Source organism: Hydra vulgaris, chromosome 14, assembly GCF_038396675.1.
Source record: "Hydra vulgaris chromosome 14, alternate assembly HydraT2T_AEP".
NCBI classification, from domain to species: domain Eukaryota; kingdom Metazoa; phylum Cnidaria; class Hydrozoa; order Anthoathecata; family Hydridae; genus Hydra; species Hydra vulgaris.
The window spans coordinates 576,032-599,074 of record NC_088933.1 but is presented as its reverse complement, the minus strand read 5'-3'; the positions used below and the strand labels follow the sequence as shown (position 1 = coordinate 599,074).

Sequence of the window (23,043 nt, the reverse complement as noted above, 5' to 3'; positions counted from 1 at the left end):
CTTTTATTATTCCTAAAACATTATTTACCTAAATACTCAATTTTTATTCAATATAGGTGGGTCAAAAATCCGATAAGATATTCAAATATAAATTTACCACTTTGTTACTAAGGAAAGTGTCCGGTAACGAAGCAATGTAAGTATCCATAACAACTAAATTTGAAAAATTATCACTTTTGTAAGAAGTGTGATCTCATAATGGTACTAATGCCAAATTTAGTGAATATAGCACTTATAAAATATCTGCAGTTTACAAAAGTAGGTTGTTGCTAACCAAAATAAAGGTATCCATAGCAACGAAATAAAAAAATATTACCTTCATAAAAAGCGCAGACATCATATTAGTACTCATACTAATTTTAGTGAATATAGCTCTAATATTAAATTAGTTATGCATTTTTTCCAGTAAAAGTGCATTCTGGCCCATTGTGCATCGGAGAAACTATGATCTATTTAACATTTAAAACTTTTTTCAACCCTGTACCTTCTTTACCTTTTAGAGATGTAGCAGATGTAGTCTTATTAAAAGAACACGTAAAACAAACTTGTGCTAAAGGAGGTACGACAGGATTATTGCAAAATATTAAATCCAATTCAAATCAATTTTACAGTACAGAAAATACAATCAAATAAAAAAGTTTACTCGAAATGTTGATGATAATGGGTAAAATGTATAATTCTCAACTTGGTCGTTTAAATTCACTTTTAATATCTTATAAAAAATGTTTTGAAATGGATTCCAATAATATTGAAAATTTTGCCAACGCTTTAAAACTACTTACCAATTTTAAAAAAAGAAATTTATTCATTCATCCTTTAACAAGGTCTTCCTTTTTAGAAATTCCTACACCCAAAAAAGAACCACAAACACGAGCATCCGATACTTATTTAGGTCCGATTGAAACTAAAAAAGAAGAAGAAGAACCTACTGAAACCATATCTACTAAACCTGAAACTGCTCCCGAATTATTAGGAGCTACTGTTTTATCTGAAACAACTGAAACCGCTGTTGAACCAACAACTGCAAGTGCTAGTACTGAAACTCCAATGTTAACTAGAAGTGGTCGTTTAGGATTAAGAGCAAAAAAACCATCGACTAGATTATCATCTACAAATATAGAAGAAAGAAAAAGAAAAACTCCAACAACAAAATATTCCGATTTTTAAAAAAAATGGACAATGTTTTGAGAGATGCTATTGACAACCTTGTAGAAGATCAACTGACTAAATTATCGAGTCGTTTGTTTGCTTTGACAGACGTGCCAAAAATCAAAAAAGTTTTGCTTCAATTGGACACTTTAAAAAAAAATCCAACCGATTTGAAGTTTTATGATCAATTAAGAGCTCTTTTAGAAAGTTCCATTTATGCTAAATGGAACGGTCTCATAACAGCATTGTCACACGACACTTTACTTTCTAAAAAAATAACTGATGTCAATGTTAAAAAACAAGAGACTAGAAAACCTTATGTTTACGAAACGCATCAATATTCGTACGATAGACCTCGACAATATTTTCAAGCTGATTTGGCCGATATGAACAGTTTTAATTTAAATTTTGCTCCTCATCGACCCGAGTTTTGTTTAGTTGTGGTAGATGGAGTATCTAAATAAGTGTACTTGAGAGTCACCAGTAAAAAAACTGCAGATAAAGTGCTTAGCAGTTTTAAACATATCTTTGAAGATATTAAAAGAGATGATAAAACTTTTATCTACTTACAAACCGATCAAGGTGGTGAATTTTTTAACAACAAAATGAAAGAATGGTGTTATGAACAAAACTTTGTTCATTTTAGTTCTAAAAACTATGGAAAAGCTTACTTGGCAGATTCGACAATAGGACGATTAAAATAACTTTATCAAAAATTAAGAAAACAAGCAGAACTTCAAAAAAACAATTGGAGTTTTTATATCGAGGACATTGAACAAAAACTTAATGAAAAAGAAAGAGTGACGAGTGGAATCGCTCCTGAAGAATTGGATGCTGACGACGCCAAAGGTAAAGCTCTTCGTTTAATCGATCAATACCGCGATGACAAAAGACGAGGACTTCATTTTTCCTCCAACATGTTACATCGAATAGAAAAAAAATACAAAAATGAAAAATTAAAAATATACAAACCTCTCTCCTTTGGAACCGAATGTTATTTGAAAAAATATAAAATAGATCCCAAAGATACCTTTAGCAAATCGACTACTCGTGATCAACCCTATTGGGACACTACCAAAAAAGTTATTATTATCAATATCACTAAGCGCTCTAACCCTTCAGTAGAAGGTTATTTACCCGTTTATATTTATAAAGTGAGAATAGTAGGCGATTTAAATACAACATTTAAAGTAAAACGAGAAGATTTATTACCTATTAACGAAGAAGATAAAGACATTTATTATAAAAACTTTAGCGAATATGTTGATACTTTTTTAAAACCTTTAAAGAAAAGACTGCAAGAAAAAAAGAAAAAAAGAAAAAATGAACAATTTAACGTTTGACGATGTTTTAGATGTAAATAAATATGATTGTAGCACGTATTATTTTAGCGAAATTAAAAATATAAATGAAGCGAGCACACATTATAATGTTTTGAACGATTTTACTTTACCCTTGACTCCTAACGATATTGACAAACCTACATTTAAAAATAATACCATCTTACATTTAGCAAGCATGGATGTTCCTATTAATTTAACTAGAGTAGACGAAAATATATCGTTTTTAGAAAACAATTATGGTTTAAGAATGGAAACCAAACCAGCTATAAAACAAATGATGATTGATATTCAAAACGACATGATTGCTAATCCAAATAGAAAAATTCCATTTTATCTTGTTACCAAAGAAATTGTTTTGTATGCAAATTATGCAGTTTTACCAGGTGAAATCATCTTGAAATGGACTCCAAGTCCATTTCAAGATGATTTCTTAGTCAGACGATTAGAACTTATGCGTTAGCCACAGCAGGGGGTGCGCCAGTGCGGCGCTAGGACTGGGGGGGGGTCGGGTGATCCTCTTTTAGGAGAGAAGAAAACCGAAGAATTTTTTTTATTCCCTGTTTTTAATGGGTTGAGTGATTTATAAAAGGTAGTTCGTTAAAAGTATGATGGTTAGGAAAATTTTTAAGAATTTTAATTATTTGATCCTCTAAAAGAAGAAGAGTAAACTAATGGAAAGTTATTTGGCTCATGACCAGAATATAAGGGTTCGATTCCTTTCTCTTTATTTTTAAATTAAATATTTAAATTATAAAAATAGAATAATCAATAAGAATAATATCAATAATATTATTATAATCTTTTCATAAATGATTAAATTTAAAATGAACTGAAACATCTTAGTAATTATAAAATAACATTATGAAAGTAAAAACGATTGAAATCATAATTTTTTCTTTTAATTTACAAAATAAAACAATTGATTATATCTATAGAACTAGTACTGTGAAGGAAATTAATAAATAATTTATATTAAAAAATGAAAATCATTTACCTTTTGTATAATGGGCTTATAAAAATATAATTAGCAAGCTATAAGGCTAAATAATTTATAAAGTTAATTATTCCCGAAACTTAACGATCTAATTGTGAATAATTTATAGAATGAACCAATAAATGATAAAAATTTTTGGATAATTTGCAATTGGCAGTGAAAAACTAATCGAGTTAAGAAATAGCTGGTTTTTCATGAAATTTATATAAGTAATTTTTTTTTAAAAAAGCAGTTATTTAATGCAAAGATTATTTAACGAGTAAAAAACAATTTATATCCAACATCAATGAACCTTATAAACACTTAGAAATAAATTTATGATTTAGACAAAAAGCAAATAAGCTTAGAATCAGCTATATTTTAAAAATTACGTAAAACTTTACTTTAGAAAAATTATGATTTTATAATATAGTCAATTATTATCATTTTTATGGAAAATAGTAATGAAATTTCTTTAAATACATTATGAAAATTTTAAAAGAGTAATAATATAAGCATTAGTAAAATTAAATTTATCCTATTTTTTTCTTAGTTTAATAAATTGATTAAGGTAATTCAATTTCTCAATTTATAAGGAATATGTTAATATATTTTTTAAGAAAATTTTAGTTCACATTTTGTAAAAATCTAAATCAAGTTGGGATAAATAATAAATTAACTTTTTCTTAAGGAACTCGGCAAAATAAAATATCGACTGTTTACCAAAAACATAGCCCTCTAAAATATTGAAGGTGAAACCTGCCCAATGATATAAAAATAATTATAATCTAATTTAAATAATATTAAATGGATGCAGTAACTCTGATTGTAATAAAGTAGCATAATTAGTTGTCATTTAATTGATGGAGAGAATGAATGGTTACACGAATTTTTCACTGTCTTAAGAAAAATTTTTTAAAATTGAAATAATAGTTAAGATGCTATTTAAAATTGTAAAACATTTTTTTTAAATAATAATAAAAAATTATTAGAATTAGAAAGTTTGGTAGTTTAGTTGGGGCGACTGTTTTTTAAAAATAACAAAAATAAGCATTATAATAAATTTATTTATTGTATAATTAAACAATTTAACAATTACTATAGTAGGCTATAATGACCCGTTATTATAACAAACAATAAATAACGATTAATTAATAAAAGCTACCTTAGGGATAACAGGATAATTTTGTTTTAGAGTCCTTATCAAAAACAAAGTTTGTTACCTCTATGTTGAATTAAGATATCCTAATAATGCAGTAGTTATTGAAGGTAGGTCTGTTCGACCTTTAAAATCTTACATGATTTGAGTTCATTCCGTCGCAAGACAGGAAGGTTTCTATCTACAATTATAAAATTACTTTAGACTTTTAGTACGAAAGGAATAAAGCTTCATTTAGTTAATTAAAAAAACTAATAAAAAAAATTTTGAAAGAATCTAAAAATTTAAAGTAATTATTTAATAAAGAGGGTCGATTAAGTAGATCAAATAGTCTTCAAAATTATTAGTATTGGTTCAAATCCAATACCCTCTGTTTATGAAAAATTTAACATTTTTAATAAGTTTTTTCACTTGTTTATTGTTTAATAATTTTATTTATAAAGACATTCCTGAAACAAATCAACTTTCTTTTCAGGAAAGTGCCTCATCTTGTAGTAATAATTTAATATTTTTTCATGAAGATACTATGTTTTACATGGTAATTATCCTTGTATTGGTAGGATGATTATTGTTTTCTGTAATTATTAACAAAAATTATAATAAATTTTTATTAGAAAATAATTTTATTGAAATTGTGTGAACATTAATACCTGCTATCATATTAATTATTATAGCTATACCCTCTTTATTTTTATTGTATTCTATTGATGAAAATGTTGAACCTTCTTTGACTGTAAAAATAGTTGGTCATCAATGATATTGATCATACGAATATTCTAATTTTTCACCAAACATAGAATTTGATTCTTATATGATTCCTACTGCAGATTTAAGTCAAGGTGATTTTAGATTACTTGAAACTGATAATGATCTTGTTTTACCAGTCAATACAAAAATTAAATTGATTGTTTCAAGTGCTGATGTTATTCATTGTTGAACCGTTCCTTCTTTAGGTGTAAAAGTAGATGCTATTCCAGGTCGTTTGAATCAATTAAATTTTATTATTAATAGACCTGGTAAATTTTTTGGTCAATGTTCAGAACTATGTGGTCTTAATCATTCTTTTATGCCTATTTCTATTTACTCTGTTTCTCAAGAAAAATTTATAAATTGATCAATTAACAAAACTTAAAATGTCTCAATTAGATTTATCTTTATATTTCAATCACTATCTTGTTTTACTATTATTATTATTTTTATTATTAATTTTATTAAGTTTAAGATTTTATAATTTTTTTTTGATTTTTAATATAAGAAATAATTTTATTTCAAATAATTTAGAGTTAAATAAAAATAATTTCAAATAATTTTCTATATCATGTAATATATTAAAACTATAATGTCTTCTTATTTTGATCACTTTTTAATTATTAAAATTTTTGGGTTTTTATTTGACTCTCATCTAGTATTAGTATTATCTGTATTTGTATTTTTTATAGCTTTAAATTTTATTTTTATAATTCCTTCAAGGATTCAATTGTTTTTTGAAATGATTATTAATCATTTTTTTCAAATTGTAAAAGAAAATTCAAAAAAGTAAAAGAAAATTTAGGAAACAATTCTCAAATATTTGTATTATTTTTATCAACTTTATTTTTTTATCTTTTATCAATTAATCTGCTAGGATTTTTTATTTTTACTTTACCCCCTACTACTCATATCTCATTAACTTTTGGATTGTCGTTTTTCATATGATTATCAATAATAATATTTGGATTTTTTAATTTTAAAAGCTTTTATCTAAGTATGTTTATGCCAACAGGAGCTCCCTTAGGTCTTTCTCTTTTATTAGTATTTATAGAATTAGCTAGTCATGTTTCTAGACCTATAGCTTTAGGAATGCGTTTAGCAGCTAATTTAACAGCTGGTCATATCTTATTAGCTATTCTTTCTGATTTCATATTTAAAATGATATGTTTTTCTTCTTCTTTTTTAAATCTATTTCCATTAATGATTATAATATTTATGATTATATTAGAAATAGGTGTTTTAATTATTCAAGCTTATGTCTTTACTCTCTTGTGTTTAATTTATTTAAAAGATAGTTTAATCTTACATTAATGGAAAAACATTATCATCCTTTTCATTTAGTAAATCCCAATCCTTGACCATTTTGTATATCAATGGGTGTATTATACTTAACCTTAAACACTGTTGCCTATTTTCATAAAGGATTTTATTATCCTTTGTTATTAAGTTTTATTCTAATAATTTTATTTATGGTTTTATGATTTACAGACATATTTATAGAATCTAGTTTAGAAGGGGCTCATACTAAGTTAGTTTTAACAGGTTTAAAATTAGGTTTTATATTATTTATAATTTCAGAAATATTATTTTTCTTTTCCTTTTTTTGAGCATTTTTCCATTCTAGTCTTTCTCCCTCTATAGAAATAGGAATAAATTGACCCCCTTTAGGGATAATAACCTTAAATCCGTTTTCTATTCCATTATTAAATACTATTATTCTTTTATCATCAGGAATAAGTGTGACTTGATGTCATCATAGTCTAATTCAAAAAAACAGAAATCAAACTTTAATTAGTTTAATAATTACAATTGCTTTAGGCTTATTATTTACATTTTTACAAGCTTTAGAATATTTAGAATCTAATTTTTGTATATCTGATTCAGTTTATGGTTCCATTTTTTTCCTAGCCACAGGGTTTCACGGAATTCATGTTATTATTGGTACAATATTTCTATCAGTCTGTTTGCTTAAAATTTATTATTCTCATTTTACTAACTCTCGTCATTTTACTTTTGAAGCTGCATCATGATATTGACATTTTGTTGATGTTGTATGATTGTTTTTATACATATTTATCTATTGATGAGGTTCCTATCTCTTTCGGATTGGTATAATTAAAGTTCGATTCTTTAACTGTAATAACTTTCATGATCTTTGATTATAATAATTTATTAATATTTTCACTTGTAGTTTTTGTTATATTAAATTTATATTTAAATAAATATAGTTTTTTTTGTTTAATACCATTAATAATTTCGTTTATTATAATCACACAATTTGTTAAAACAAATTCTTTTTTGTGAATTAGTATAATAATATTTATCATTATTTTAAATAACTTGCATTTAAAATTAGAAAATCTAATCTTATACGGTTTTATTTTGTTATCAGTAATAATAATAATACTATCTAATAATTTAATAATACTATATTTATCTGTAGAGATTCAAACTTTTTCTTTATTAATTCTTATTGGTTCAAATAGAAATAATATAAAAAGTCTAGAAGCAAGTTTAAAATATTTTATTTTAAGCAGCATTTCATCTGGATTTTTTCTTTTGGGTCTTGCTTATTTATTTAAAATTTCAATCTTATTGGATTTAAATTTATTTAATTTTGTATTTAATAACACATCTTCTTTTCATTCTTTTGGCAACTCTATATTAATTCTTTCTCTTCTATTCAAATTAGGTTTAGCTCCTTTTCATTACTGAATTGCTGACATTTATGAAGGATCAGATCTTGTATTAATATTATTATTATCCTCTTTATGTAAATTATCTATATTCATTATTTTATTAAAATTTAATAATAATTTTGAAATGCTTATGCTTTTAGGGACATTATCAATAATCATACGAACTATTGCTGGATTTAATCAAACTAAAATAAAAAGGTTAATAGCTTATAGTGGTGCTTCTAATTTTGGGTTTATTATTATAGCATTAAGCTTAAATAATATAACAGGCATCGAAATTTGTTTATTATATCTTTTTATTTATTTATTTACAAACTTATTTATAATTATGATATTAGTATTATATAAAAATAATATAGAATTTATCATAGAATTAAGCGGATACCTAATGAATAATAAAATTTTAACAATTGCTTTAGTTATAATAATTTTTTCTATAGCAGGAATCCCTCCTTTTTTAGGGTTCCTAAATAAATTTATTCTTATTTCTACTTTAATAAATTATAACTATATTATAGCAGGATGTTTATGTTTATTAATTACCTGTATTGGAATAGGTTTTTATTTAAGAATAGTAAAAATACTTTTATTTCAAAATAATAACTTTTATGTCTCTTGAAATAATATTATTTCTTTAGATAAAAATAGTTTATATCTGAATTTTATTTATTTAGGTTTTATTTTATATTATACATTGTTTTATTTATTAAACCCTAAATTTTTTATTTCTTTCTTAATTTATATATTAAATTTATAACATGATTTTAATTATAATTCTTTTACCTTTATTTAGTAGCATATTATGTGGATTATTTGGTAGATTTTTTGGTAATAAAGGAGCTAAATTGATTTCTTTTGTTATTATCATTATAACACTTATAAAATCTTGAGTTGTTTTTTATGAAATTAATTTTAATAACAACTTTTTATACTATGATTTATTAAATTGATTTAACTTAGGGTTATTAAGTAATTCATTTAATCTAAAATTCGATTTAATAACCATTAATATGTTAGTTTTAGTTATCACTGTTTCATTTTTTGTTCATTTATTTTCCTATTCTTATATGGAAAACAACCCTCATTTATCAAGATTTATTTCTTATTTATCGTTATATACTTTTTTTATGATTATATTAATATCAAGCTCAAACTTAATTCAACTTTTTATAGGATGAGAGGGGGTTGGATTATGCTCATATTTATTAATTAATTTTTGATATACTAGAATACAAGCTAATAAATCAGCAATTAAAGCAATGATTATAAATAAACTAGGAGACATTGGATTGCTAATTGGAATAATATATCTATGAATCTTTACAGGATCATTTGAATTCAATGATATATTTATAATTTCTACTACTAATAATATTTCTATACTTTATATTCCTCTATTTTTCATTTTAATAGGAGTCATAGGAAAGTCTGCCGAATTAGGGTTTCATATGTGATTACCTGATGCAATGGAGGGGCCTACACCAGTTTCGGCTTTAATTCATGCAGCTACAATGGTTACAGCCGGAGTATTTTTAATTATCAGAATGACACCTGTATTTGAACTCTCATCTACTGTGTTAATCTTAATCATTATCATAGGAAGTTTAACTTCTTTTTTCTCGGCAACTATAGGAATGGTTCAAAATGATTTAAAAAAAGTGATAGCATATTCTACTTGCAGTCAACTAGGTTACATGATAATGATTTGTGGTTTTTCTTTTTATGATCTAAGTTTATTTCACTTAATAAATCATGGGTTTTTTAAAGCATTATTATTCCTTAGTGCAGGATCCATTATACATGCTATAAATGATGAACAAGACATGAGAAAGTACGGTGCTTTAAAAAATTTTCTACCTTCAGTGTTCGTTTTTATAATCATAGGATCTATAGCATTACTGGGGTTACCGTTTTTATCAGGATTTTATTCTAAAGATTTAATTGTTGAAGTAGCATTGTTTTCAAATTTTTTATCTTTTTCTGTTTGAATTAGCATCAGTGCTGTGTTTATTACAGCCTTTTATTCTTTAAGATTAATTTATTATACATTTATTAACAACCCACAGCAAAGTAAAAATAATTTTTCTAATATTCATGAAAGTGATTTAAAAATTATTATTCCATTAACCTTATTAACATTATTTTCTATTTTTTCTGGTTACATGTTTCAATTTATAATTATAAAAGATAATTTTCCTAATATGATTTATAATATTAGTAAGTTACTACCTCTTTTTTTTAGTATATTAGGAATTATTATAGCTACAATAATATTTACTAATTTAAATAAGACTTGAAACGTTATTTTTATCAATTATTTTAGAAGTATTTACTTATTTTTTATAAATAATTGATATTTCGATATTTTAATAAATTACATTTTTTCTAAAAAATTAAGTCCTTTAGGGTATAAAGTTACTTATAAACTCATAGATAATCAAATTTTAGAAAGTTTAGGACCGTCTTATTTTAATAAAATTATAGGTATAATTTCAAACAAATCAAGTAAAATTTATTTAAATTCTATTTATTCTTATATTTTAATTACATGTATTTTTTTTATATTCTGCATTTTAATTAATATCAAAAGTTAAAGTCTATTTCTTAGGACTAGCAGGAATGCCTAGAAGATACGCAGACTTTCCAGATAGCCTACTCACTTGAAACACCATTAGTTCTTTAGGCTCGATTATTTCTATTATAGGAGTGGTTTGATTTATTTATGTAATTTTTGATGCTCTTTATTCAGAAGAAAAATGCATTTCTTGAAATAATTTAGACATCGAAAAAACTAATACTTTAGAATGATCACTAAATTGTCCTCCTAACCATCATACTTTTAACGAACTACCTTTTATAAATCACTCAACCCATTAAAAACAGGGAATAAAAAAAATTCTTCGGTTTTCTTCTCTCCTAAAAGAGGATCACCCGATCCCCCCCCCCAGTCCTAGCGCCGCACTGGCGCACCCCCTGCTGTGGCTAACGCAGGGGGCCTCGCGCCGCACCAACCCCCCCGGTGTTGGTGCGGCGCGGTGGTATTTTAAAAATAAAACAAATGATGGTAACAACAACCCTTCCTATATTTATCCTATAAGATCTAGAATTGGAGCAAAATCATATGAAAGAGGATTATCTAATTTTGAATTTTTTTCAAATCGAGCAAGTTCATCATTCATCATTGCACAAGATTTTACTTCGTTAGTACAATACGACTACCTCACTTATAAATCAAGATATGATAATTTATATAACTTCTCATTATCAACACAAACCAGTAAAAAATTTTTAATTTACGTAAAACATCCAGAAGTTGCTCCGGGAGACATAGCAAATCTTACTCCCGAAAGAGATATCATTTTAAACAATGTAGAAGAAACTTTTGTTAGACCTTTTATACATATCATGGTAGCACCAAAATATGGTGGAGCACTTGTTCAAAAATCTTAAACAAGTCCTATGGTTCCAGACACACGCGACAATAATATTTTAAGCGTCGATTTAGATGTTTATATTAATAATCTTTTACCTACTACAGAAAGCGTAAATATAGGTAAAAAGAAACACTTTGTACCATGGCAAATTGCGTTTTTTTTATTAAAAATAATGACCAACACTAACACAATAAAATCTGAAGGTAACGTGTTAAATGTAGAAACAGAACTTGTCAATATTCCAATTAGAATTACCGCTTTATGGAAAATTTGGAACCAACAAGGTAATCTTATAGGAGCCGATGGTTATTTAACAGAAGAACCTATGATGATGACAACTTTTTTAGACATTATCAAAGCTATTGGTAATATATCAACAAGATATTTGTATATCAACGGAAACTCTTTAGGAGTAGAACCTACAGAATTTCTTGCAAATTTCTATCAAATTTTTTTTGAAAAAACAAGCGAAAGAAAATATATCGATTTACTTTAAAAAACATACCACTTTCTTCTTTACCTATACATTTTTTTAATGTCGAACAAATTATATGGCCTGAAAGAGAATTAAAAATGATGGATACTTTTACCGAAAGTATAAATTACAATTTTGCCAAACAATTTACTCAATTTAAATTTTAACAATCTTACTTTTAGAGAATTTGTTTATGATGGCACTTATTTATACGACTTTGAAAAATTACTCAATCAATACCTTTTTCGAGTCAAATTCCTACTAATAATTCTGTAAACAATTATACTTTTTGGTGTTTACCTTCATTTGAAAGAAATACAAATATTATTAGTTTAAAATCACCATTACAAATAAGTAAAGCTTTAATTAATTCGTCTAACTCTCTTTATTTTGAAATGAAAGCAAATGAAATTTCTCCATATCACCAAAAATTTTGAACAACTGTTACATTTCAAACTTTAGCTTCCACATTACCTAGCGATATTTATAGTATAATGACAGCAGATTTAAGTTTAATTGCTAAATACAACGCAGAAACATTTATTGAAAGTTTGTTATATTGCGAACAAATCACACCTATTTTTTCAAACGCTATTAAAGTACCTCTTGTGACTACAACTAGTTTAGAAAGAGCTACTACACCGAGTCATAAAACATGTTTAAATAATGTCAAAGCTATATTACAAGGAAATAATCCAACAGAATTAATATTTTATTGCGCTTCACTCAATAATCAATTTATTTATCAAAAAAAGAGCAACGGAACTATTGTACAAACTTGGACAGACAGTTTACCATTAAAAAATATCATTTTAAAAATGTATCAACCTGTTGGAAATAATCCTATACCTTATACTTTACTTTTACAAAGAGATCAATACAGTTTTACTCAGCAAATCAATCCCTTTATTATGCAAGTGGATCATAATATGACCAACGCCATGTCACTAAATTTTAAAATTCAAAAAAATAAACTAACTTTCTTAAGATGTGCTCTTGTTCAAATTAGCAATTTTAATATCAACGTTTCCAATTTTTCTACTTCTACAGACGCTAACATTTTTATCAAATGTGATCAAGCTGTAAATTGTGGAATGTATATGAACAAAATTTATGTTCCCGGAATTGTTGCTTTTTTCAATTTGTTAGACTACACCAATCCTACTCAAGTCACCACCAATATTGATTTTACTAAAAATCGCAATACTTCTATTCAAGGACAATTATCCACCTTTGATATCAACGATGTAGACGATGGAATCAAACAAGATGGTCGTTTCTCAATTCAAAATCTGAACCGCTTACCTTTAATAATCTTAGTGCTACTGTTTTTTTTAATCCTACGTTAAAGATTCAAATGGTTCCGTTTTACAATTAACTAGTTTGATTAGTATAAAATAATGTCTTTTATTTTTTATTTATTATTAAGAAAATATAAAAAGAAAAAAAAATTATTATTTATTTTTTTCTCTCACTCCTATTTTTTACAAAAATGAGTCTTTTCCATGCCAAAGGAAGATATCATAAAAATTTAATCAATTTAGAAGAAAAAATGTTACAAGAAACAAAAATAAATCCTAAAGATCAATTTAATCAAATTAAAAACATATGCAGCAATTACAAAATCAACTTACTCAATATTCTACTAAATCAGAATTGCAAAACATGAAATCCTATTTGGATGAAATCAAAAAAATAAAAAATAGAAAAGAAGAAATACAAGAAGAAAAACCTCCCAAAAAAATTAAAAAAAAGGATCAAATCAAACCCAAACCTAAAAACAAAAATATTCAGAATCCGAAACCGAAAGTTCAGAAGAAGAAATTGTTGAAAAAAACCCTAAAAATAAATCAACACCTTTACACATATGTTCAAACTGCTTTCAAGAAGTAAATGCTGTTGACAAAATACATGGTTTATGTAGAAATTGTTTTATTCAACAAAGATCAATTTTATTAAGTCCGCTCATGCAAAATAACGAAAAAAAGAAAAAAACAATTGAATAAAAAAACTTTAATTGAACTTGGTTACACTCGAGCTTTAAAAGATGTTAAAAACAAAAAAATACCATTTAAAAAAAATACTTCAGAATCAGAAGATGAATAAATAGAAAAAAAATATTTTTTTCTTTTTTTAAAAAAATGGGTTCGTTAGCTAAATATATGAGAGATGGTGACGGCAATCGCTATACACCCAATACAAACGGTTATGTTACTATTGAAGGCGTTTTAGCGCAAGCCGACCACGAAAATCGTTTATTGCAAGAAGCAACAAGTGGTAATATTAGCGCTGAATATAAAGCTATATTAAATGAAAAATATCCTGGTTTGTAAACAGCTCAAGCTCAAGATGAAGTTATTGCTGTTAATAATCAAACATTTTCTTACGATCTTACTTCGGACATGGTTAATTTAATTTCTTTTACCACTATACTTAATGAATGGACATATCAACAAGATTGGTATTTAGATTTTGATTTATTTGTTTATAAAAATTTGAGCACGCAAACAAGATTTACACCTACAACAGACGATGCTTTATTCAGTAAAGTTTGTCTTTGCAACAACTTTATTCATGTTTTATTTAAATCTGTCAAGTTTTATCCCAATTGTCAAAAAAACAACACTACTTGCGCAAACAACGCTATCGTTAGTCGCTCTTACAATCGATTTAAAGCAATGTTGATAAAAAAAAGTTATATCAAAGCTTTTAGAGATTTGATGATTAATCCTAATTTAGGACTAATTGAAGACGCTGATACTACTGCTAACGCCATCACTTTTGCTGAAACCAAAACGCTTGTGCAATCAGCCGACCTTAATGGAGTCGTCAGAGCTCTCAATTCTGCATCACCTCCCTCCTATCAAATAGCTCTAAAAGATAGATATAATGCTATGATGAACGGTGATAAAGGTTATAAATTTAGAGTACCTTTTTTGTTTATTGTGTGAAATTTTTCAAATGAAAGAGTATTTTGGAAAAAATAAACAAATTAGATTGGATTTTTATATTGAAAATGATATGAATCAACTATTAGAATGGATAAGACCTATTACCGACACAGAAATGACATCGCTTGCTAATGTGGGAGTGGCTATAAAAAACCCAATGATCTATTGCAACACGTATAGACTCAAACCCAGTTTGCCCTTGGAAAAATCTTTATATCTCAACAGTAAAAAAGACGAAATGTATACTTTACTACGAACAAGTTGTCACCAATGTAAAAAATGTTTTAGAAGTCACTGTTAATTAAGGAAGTATAAAAACAGCAGATATTGTGCCACACAGCATTATATTTTTCGTTAATTCGAAAAAAGAAAGTGATCATTTAAACAAAAATTGTTGTACGCCCGTTGAAATGGCATGCAACATTATTAAAAAAGTAACCCTTTATAATTTCAGAAGAACATTTGTTAATTCAGCAGGTGATACTACAGATTACGATATGACAAAGCAAGACGATCAATGGTCAATTTGGAGAAGTTATGCTTCCTGGTGTAAAGGAAATACGGCCTCTACTTTTAATATTAACAATTTTCCAGATTTTTATACTGCAGACGATGACAGTTTTTTGAGAAATCCTTCTCGATATTTTAGTACTACTAACACTACTGAACCTTTAGTCATTGACACCACCAGCGATTTTAATTTCATCAACGATAAACCTCCTGCTACCATTGCTGGAAATAATTCGTTTCAAATCAATGTTCAATTTACAGAACAATTTAGAGGAATACTTACTATGTTTTTGCAATATCCAGCTCAAATTATAGAAAGCGGGGCTGGAGATGACACTGAAGTCAACTATATTCCTACCAAATTTAAATCGTCTTAATTTGTTATAAAAAACATTTTTAACTATATTAAACGAACCCTATTTGTATTTATTATTTTATAAGCAAACGACTATTTATTTCTAAAAAAAATCTTAAAAAATCATAAATTTTGTTTTTTTATTTCTTGTGTTCATGGCTCGCAGGCGTACAAAAAGAAGCGGACATCGTCGTCATCATAGAGGTAGTGCACGACATTATAGAGGGAAAAGAAAATTTTTTACCAAAGTTAAAAATTTTGCTAAACGGCTACTAAAATCAAGCGCTGGAGGTTACGCTTTGGATTATCTTCAAAAGCAACGCAATGCCTAAAAAATTTTGTTGCACCGCTTGTAAAATAAAAAAAAGTTAATGTAAAAAAAGAGGAAGAGGCAGAGTTTATTTACCTCCATTAAAAGGCGCAGGTAGAAAGCGATTAAAAAGACGAAGAAAATTACGAGGAGGAGATATAGCAGACACTTTAAGAAAATTTAAAGTTTACCCTTGGTATGTAACTTAAAAGAAACAAATGCAAAAAACTAAATTTGATCATGTTAAAAAAACATGTCTTTACAATATAAATTTCCTTTAACAGTCCTCAAACACGTTGTAATGCATAGAAAAAGAGGAAGAGGAAGAGTTTATTTACCTCCGTTAAAAGGCGCAGGTAGAAAACGTTTAAGAAGACATTTAAGAAAACGCATGCGTGGTAAATTTCTTCAATTGTTAGCTGCATTTTTAGCACCGACTTTATTATCATCTATTTTACCACGATAAAAAAATGTATAAAAGAAGACATAAAAAAAGACATTATAAAAAACATTATAAAAAACATAGAACAAGACGAATGCGTAGAAAATTTTTTTGGACCTCTTTTAGGATTAGCATCTCAAGTTTTTTTACCTTCTCTTACTAGTGCTATATTACCTACCATTGGTAAAGCTGTTTTGGGTGGAGCCATCTCTGGTGGAATTTCTTACGGAATTAATAGAATTGGAAAATAATATTTATAATATATAATATATATAATAATTTTACAGTTCGTTTTTTATTATTTTATTACAAATATATAATCCCAACATTGTTCCAAGCAATATAAAAACTCCCAATAACGCTCCAAATAAATATCCTCCCACTACAATTACAATGAGCAAGCTCGAAATTGCTAATATTGTCATTAATTTTTCTATACAATTTTCACCTATAGTTGATTGGAGCAATTCGAATATAATTGCCATGCGAGTCATGCGTAACACCATTATCTATTGGAGGATCAGGTTTATAAGGTTGAACTTGTGCTACTGTCGTAGGAGTTTGAAATTGTTGTAACGGTTTGTTTTTCGATTCCATTTGTTATGAACCTATTTCATTTTTTTTGTCACGCTTCATTAAACAAATTAAAATTCCTCACCACTCTATTCTATGTGCGCATGCGCATGACGTCATTTTTGCTCGGGACTTTTTTAGCATTATTTTTACTCGGATTATTTTTTTTCTCGGATTATTTTTTTTCTCGGATTATTTTTTTCTCGGATTTTCGGTTTTGACCGGTTTCTCGTTTTTTTTAAGCTTTTTTTTGACCTCGGACGGATGTCTTCTTGGTCGCAAACTTTTCCAAAATACTATATCATCATATATATATATATATATATTTATATATATATATTATTTATTATTAACATATCATACATTTCATGTATATATCGTATGTTATATAAAATAATATCATATATTATATGTATATATAATATATGATATTATTATATAAAACATATGTTATATGTATATATAACATATGTTATATATAATAATAAATATATCATATATTATATGTATATATAAATATATCATATATTATATGTATATATAAATATATAAATAAATGTACATATATAATACATACCGTAAAAAGGGTGACTATGAACAACGGGGTAAAAATGAACATCGATGCCAAGTTTACTAAATGGTGAGGAATCACGCATTATATAACTAAATAGTGTGTTTTAAGATATTTTAATTTAGCTATTTTATTCTAAAAACTTCCACTTGTATATATTATACATTATTTATATATATTTATATATATTCATATATATTTGCATATATATATATATATATATATATATATATATATATATATATATATATATATATATATATATATATGTACATATATATATATATATATATATATATATATATATATATATATATATTTATAATTACATATATATATATATAAATAAATAATATATATATATATATATATATATATGTAAATATAAACATAAATATATATATATATATATATATATATATATATATATATATATATATATATATATATATATGTATATATATATATATATATATATATATATATATATGAATATATATATATATATATATATATATATATATATATATATATATATATATATATATATATATGTATATAAATATATATATATATTTATATATATATATATATATATATATATATATATATATACTTACTATAAAAGTGCTTTCTGTTGTTTAGGGAAATGGCTACCTGAGCAGTTACGTATTACAGGATGAAGAAGTTAATGTTGAACTCGACATTACTAACAGTTTAAGCTCTGTGCTTGCTTCATGGGCAACATGTAACAGATGTTCAAGGGCTTGTGTTAATGAATTTCTTTTGATATTAAAAGGTTTTGGGCATAATGATCTTCCTCTAGATGCACGAACACTATTGCAAACTCCTAGATCACTTAATTGTTACTCTAAGTGTGGAGGAAGTTATGTATATTTAGGAATTGAATGTGGTATTAAGCAGAAACTTCAGAAAAATCCTTATAATTCTAATAACATAGAGCTTCTTGTTCATGTTGGTGGGTTACCACTCTTTAAATCTGCAAGTACAACTACAATGCCCATTCTTTGCAGTTTTAGGAAGTCAGAAGTGTTTATTGTTTCTCTATTTTGCGGACAGTCAAAACAAAACTCATTAGAAGAATTTTTGAATGACTTTTTAATAGAGTATAAAGACCTACACACAAATGGATTGATCTTTAATGGCATAACTTATACATTATCCATTAAGCTATTTATTTGTGATGCCCCTGCTAGGGCATTTTTAAAATGTATTAAATCACACACAGGTTATTATAGTTGTGAGCGTTGTACAATAAAAGGCTCATATGATGGAAGGGTAGTCTTTCATTTACTGAAGTGTCCTCTGCGAACAGATGTTAACTTTGCTGTGATGTTATATGGAAAGCATTAGTTGCAATGAACAGCGTTATTAGATTATAACATATCTTGTGTGAAGAGTTTTTCTTTAGACTACATGCATCTTGTCTGTCTTGGAGTGATAAAAAGGATGTTTAAATTTTTAATTAGGGATGGACCTCGTGCTTGTAGACTTTCACGTTTCACGTCACAAATAAGTGAAATCGTAAATCGTTTGGCAATTTTAAATGGGACAATGTCTTTAGAATTTTCAAGACAGCCACGAACTGTGATTGAATGGAAACGATGGAAAGCCACTGAATGTCAACAGTTTCTACTGTATACTGGTTGTGTGGTATTGGAAGGTATTTTTAGTAAGGGTGTTTATACACATTTCCTTAAATTATCAGTTGCATTTAATACCTTACTAGATTCAAATGCAGCCAACCGAACACCTCAAATGCTTGAATATGCACGAAAATTTTTTGTTGATTATATTTCTTCTGCTACTCAATTTTTTTAGACCTACGTTCTCCACCTACAACGTGCACAATTTGCTTCACATTGTTGACGATGCAAAAAATTTTGATTGTTCTCTTGATGATATTTCAGCATTTCAATTGGAAAACTCTATGCAAGTCATAAAAAAATTCTTTAAAAATGCTCGTAATCCGTTAGCTCAAATTGTAAAACGCAGAAAAGAGTTAGAAAATTGTGACTCATCATATTCAATCAAATCTATTAAGACTGTTTGCTCTAATCGAGAAAAAGACTGTTGGTTTTTACTAAATAATGGAAAATTTTGTTGTGTCGAGTCCCTGTATGATAATGGTTATTGTGGCTGTGATGTTTTAAGAAACAATGAATTATCAAGCCTTTTTAACAATCCGTGTGATTCTATGAGTTTGAATATTGTTCGCGTTAAAAAAAACTATCTGTCTGACAAATGTATAATAAATAAAGCAGATTTTTCAAAGAAAAGTTATTTGCTTGTCTTATAAAAATGGATTTGTGCTTGCTTCTTTAGTCCATGATATTGTTTGGTAGAAAATTATCATCAAATTATGCCCAATTTTCATTATAACTTCATCTCATGTATTGGTAAATGATACAAATGCAAAAAAATAAAAAATAAAACTCAACGTTGTCTTTTGCTTGTTATGATTTTTGAATAATAAAAAAATTACTAAATTGTAAAGCTAATATCAAGTTTTATTTAAAAATAATTATTTAATTTATTGTAAAATGTTAATAATTTTTAAGATTTAATGGTAAAACATTTTAACACTTAAATTTCAATATTGTTTTCACTAGGCAGCTTTATAATATATCATAGACTATAATTTAGAATTGTATTCTAATGTTGTTTTGCACTAACAAATTATAAATGACTATAAAGTGTTGTTTTCTATAATAAACTTTTATAGCTAAATAAAGTATGGCAGTAAAAATATTAATACGACCTGTTTGGCTAGAAAATGGATAAAAAATTGAGGGTACAGCGCCAGAATGTTGGGCAATCGAGAATTTTTTGTGCTGGCCATCATCGTTAAATGTTATAAATTGTTTCAATGAAATGCGTGAACCACAGGCTAACTGGCACAGGTTTAAGCTATTGAAAATAAAATGTCGTGGAGGTAATGTAATTTTTTTTATTAAAATGAAGTCTTCACTTTTTTTCCTTGTTTGTTTAACTAGCTCCTTCTATGTATATGTTATTTTTAGTGTTTGGGAAATATTCTTTAATATGTTATATATTTAAAGTATAATTTCAAATTAAATTGGTAATTTTAGATCGTGAGTTGTGTGACAACTTTGAATTCGCAACTACCAGTGATACTCAGGTAGAATCAGATTCAGGTTACGGTAATTAGTTTTAAAGTTGATACAAGATGTTTGCTATATTTATTGATTTATTAAAACGTATTCAAATATAATAAAGTTAAAAAATATTATTTAATTCAAGTATTAACAGTTTTATTTTTATTTGTTAGAGAAACCACTCCCATTTTCATTAAAGAAAAAACAAAATAAAACTAAAAATAACCAACAGGTTAGTAAGCAAGTGTCTACTCCTGTAACTCAAGTAAAAAAGAAAAAAGTAACAACTCTTATGCATACTCCACATGTTGAGGCTCAAGGTATTGATTGTCTGTGTGCAAGCTGTTTTACAAATAAAAGAATTAGAGCATTCTTTTATATACTTCAGTGACTTTATTGCTTGTTAAATCGATATGTTTTATTTGTTTTATGTGTTTTAAAGTTAGTTTTTTTGTTGTTGATTCATTTTTTATGATGCCAATGTAAATGTTATTTTGTTATTATTATATTGATTATTTTTTAATATAATAGGCTAAAAAGATAGAATTACTTTATTATCTAAAAAATATTTAGATAAGCAATGGCAAGGTTTTTGTAAGGAAAAAGATGATTTTAACATACTGCAAAGCCAAGGTGGTGCGTGTGCTTTTCCTCAAAAGAGAAAAGAACTTTCATTGCCAGAGACACCCTTATTAAATTCCCTTAAAAGAAAGGCAACTGGAAAAGATGCATCATTGAGTGGAAATTTTCCACTTACTGAGGAAAGTATGTAAAATATTTGATATTTATTTTGGCATTCACTTTATTGCATTAGTAACATAAGCAAGTAAATATCTTTGAGACATTAGATATGAGATTAGATTTGAGACAATATGACAATAAGATATGTTAAAATCCAATAATTTACTTAAAATTTTGAAATGGTGTCTTTCAATGTTGATTGCTGTTTGGTTGTTTTATCTTTTTTTTGTATCTTAATAATTAGAATTTCAGAAGAAAGTTATATGTGCACTAGCAGAAATGAAAGAGATGTTAGTGAAAGCTCTCTCTTCTAATGAAAATAATAACAACACAAATAGTCCGGAAGTTCCAAGCCTGAATTCGCTAAAATCGTTTAGTGATTATGACTGTAGTTTAAGCGATTCCCAGGTGAAATCTGAAGTGGTAGGTTTCTTTAAACAATTATTTTTCTTTTTGGTTATATTTTAGGAATTAGTTTTATTTTATTTTTTAACATTTTGTTAATCTACTTGTAACTTATTATAAGTGTACTTTATAAATGTGATAATGAAATAAATGTGAATTATTTTCTTAAACCTTTAATTTAAGAAACTTTCTAAAATTGGAGGTAAAACTAATATAAAAAATACAAAAAATGTGATGCAAAGGTTAGTTGCTAAGGAAGTTATTTTAAGGATATGGGTTTAATTTAACTTTAGGAAGTTCAAATTTATGTGCATGTATATATATATATATATATATATATATATATATATATATATAAAACTATTATTGCATACTTTGGAAAGCGCTATGACGTCACACTGATTTAGGGATTGTTGAGGGCTTCAGTACATACATCGACTGATTTAGGGAGAACTCACAAGGGGGTTGATAACACATCGAAGAGTTTGGGTTGGGTCAGGGATTAATTTATTTTCATTATTATTCCTTTTCCCTTTTCTTTTTCTACTAAAGTTACTTAAAGAAAGGTAAGCAATTTCATCACGTTTTGCTTACCTATACATGCAGATGTTTATATATATATATATACATATATATATATATATATATATATATATATATATATATATATATATATATATATATATATATATATATATATATATATATATACATATATATATATATATATATATATATATATATATATATATATATATATATATATATATATATATATATATATATATATATATATATATATATATATATATATATATATATATATATATATATATATATATATAATTCCGCGGTATACGTGGTGCCATTAGGCTACCTAACCTGATATTGTATCAAAGTTTAATGTATTTATAAAAATAATAACTTTTTGTTGTAGGTTGATGACCAATGGTTTACAATTAAAGTTTAACATGGCTGGCGGCAAGGGTAAAGAGAAATTTGAAGGCACAAACATTTGTAAGGTTGTTGTTGGTAAGTCATGAGTAATGTTATCTGTTATTGA

The 23,043-nt window shown here is 26.3% G+C and overlaps 1 pseudogene; it reads left to right on the top strand.

The window, feature by feature from the left end:
- The first annotated feature begins 8,831 nt into the window (after window positions 1-8,831).
- Window positions 8,832-10,819, top strand: LOC136091197 (NADH-ubiquinone oxidoreductase chain 5-like; annotated as a pseudogene).
- Window positions 10,820-23,043: the final 12,224 nt, after the last annotated feature.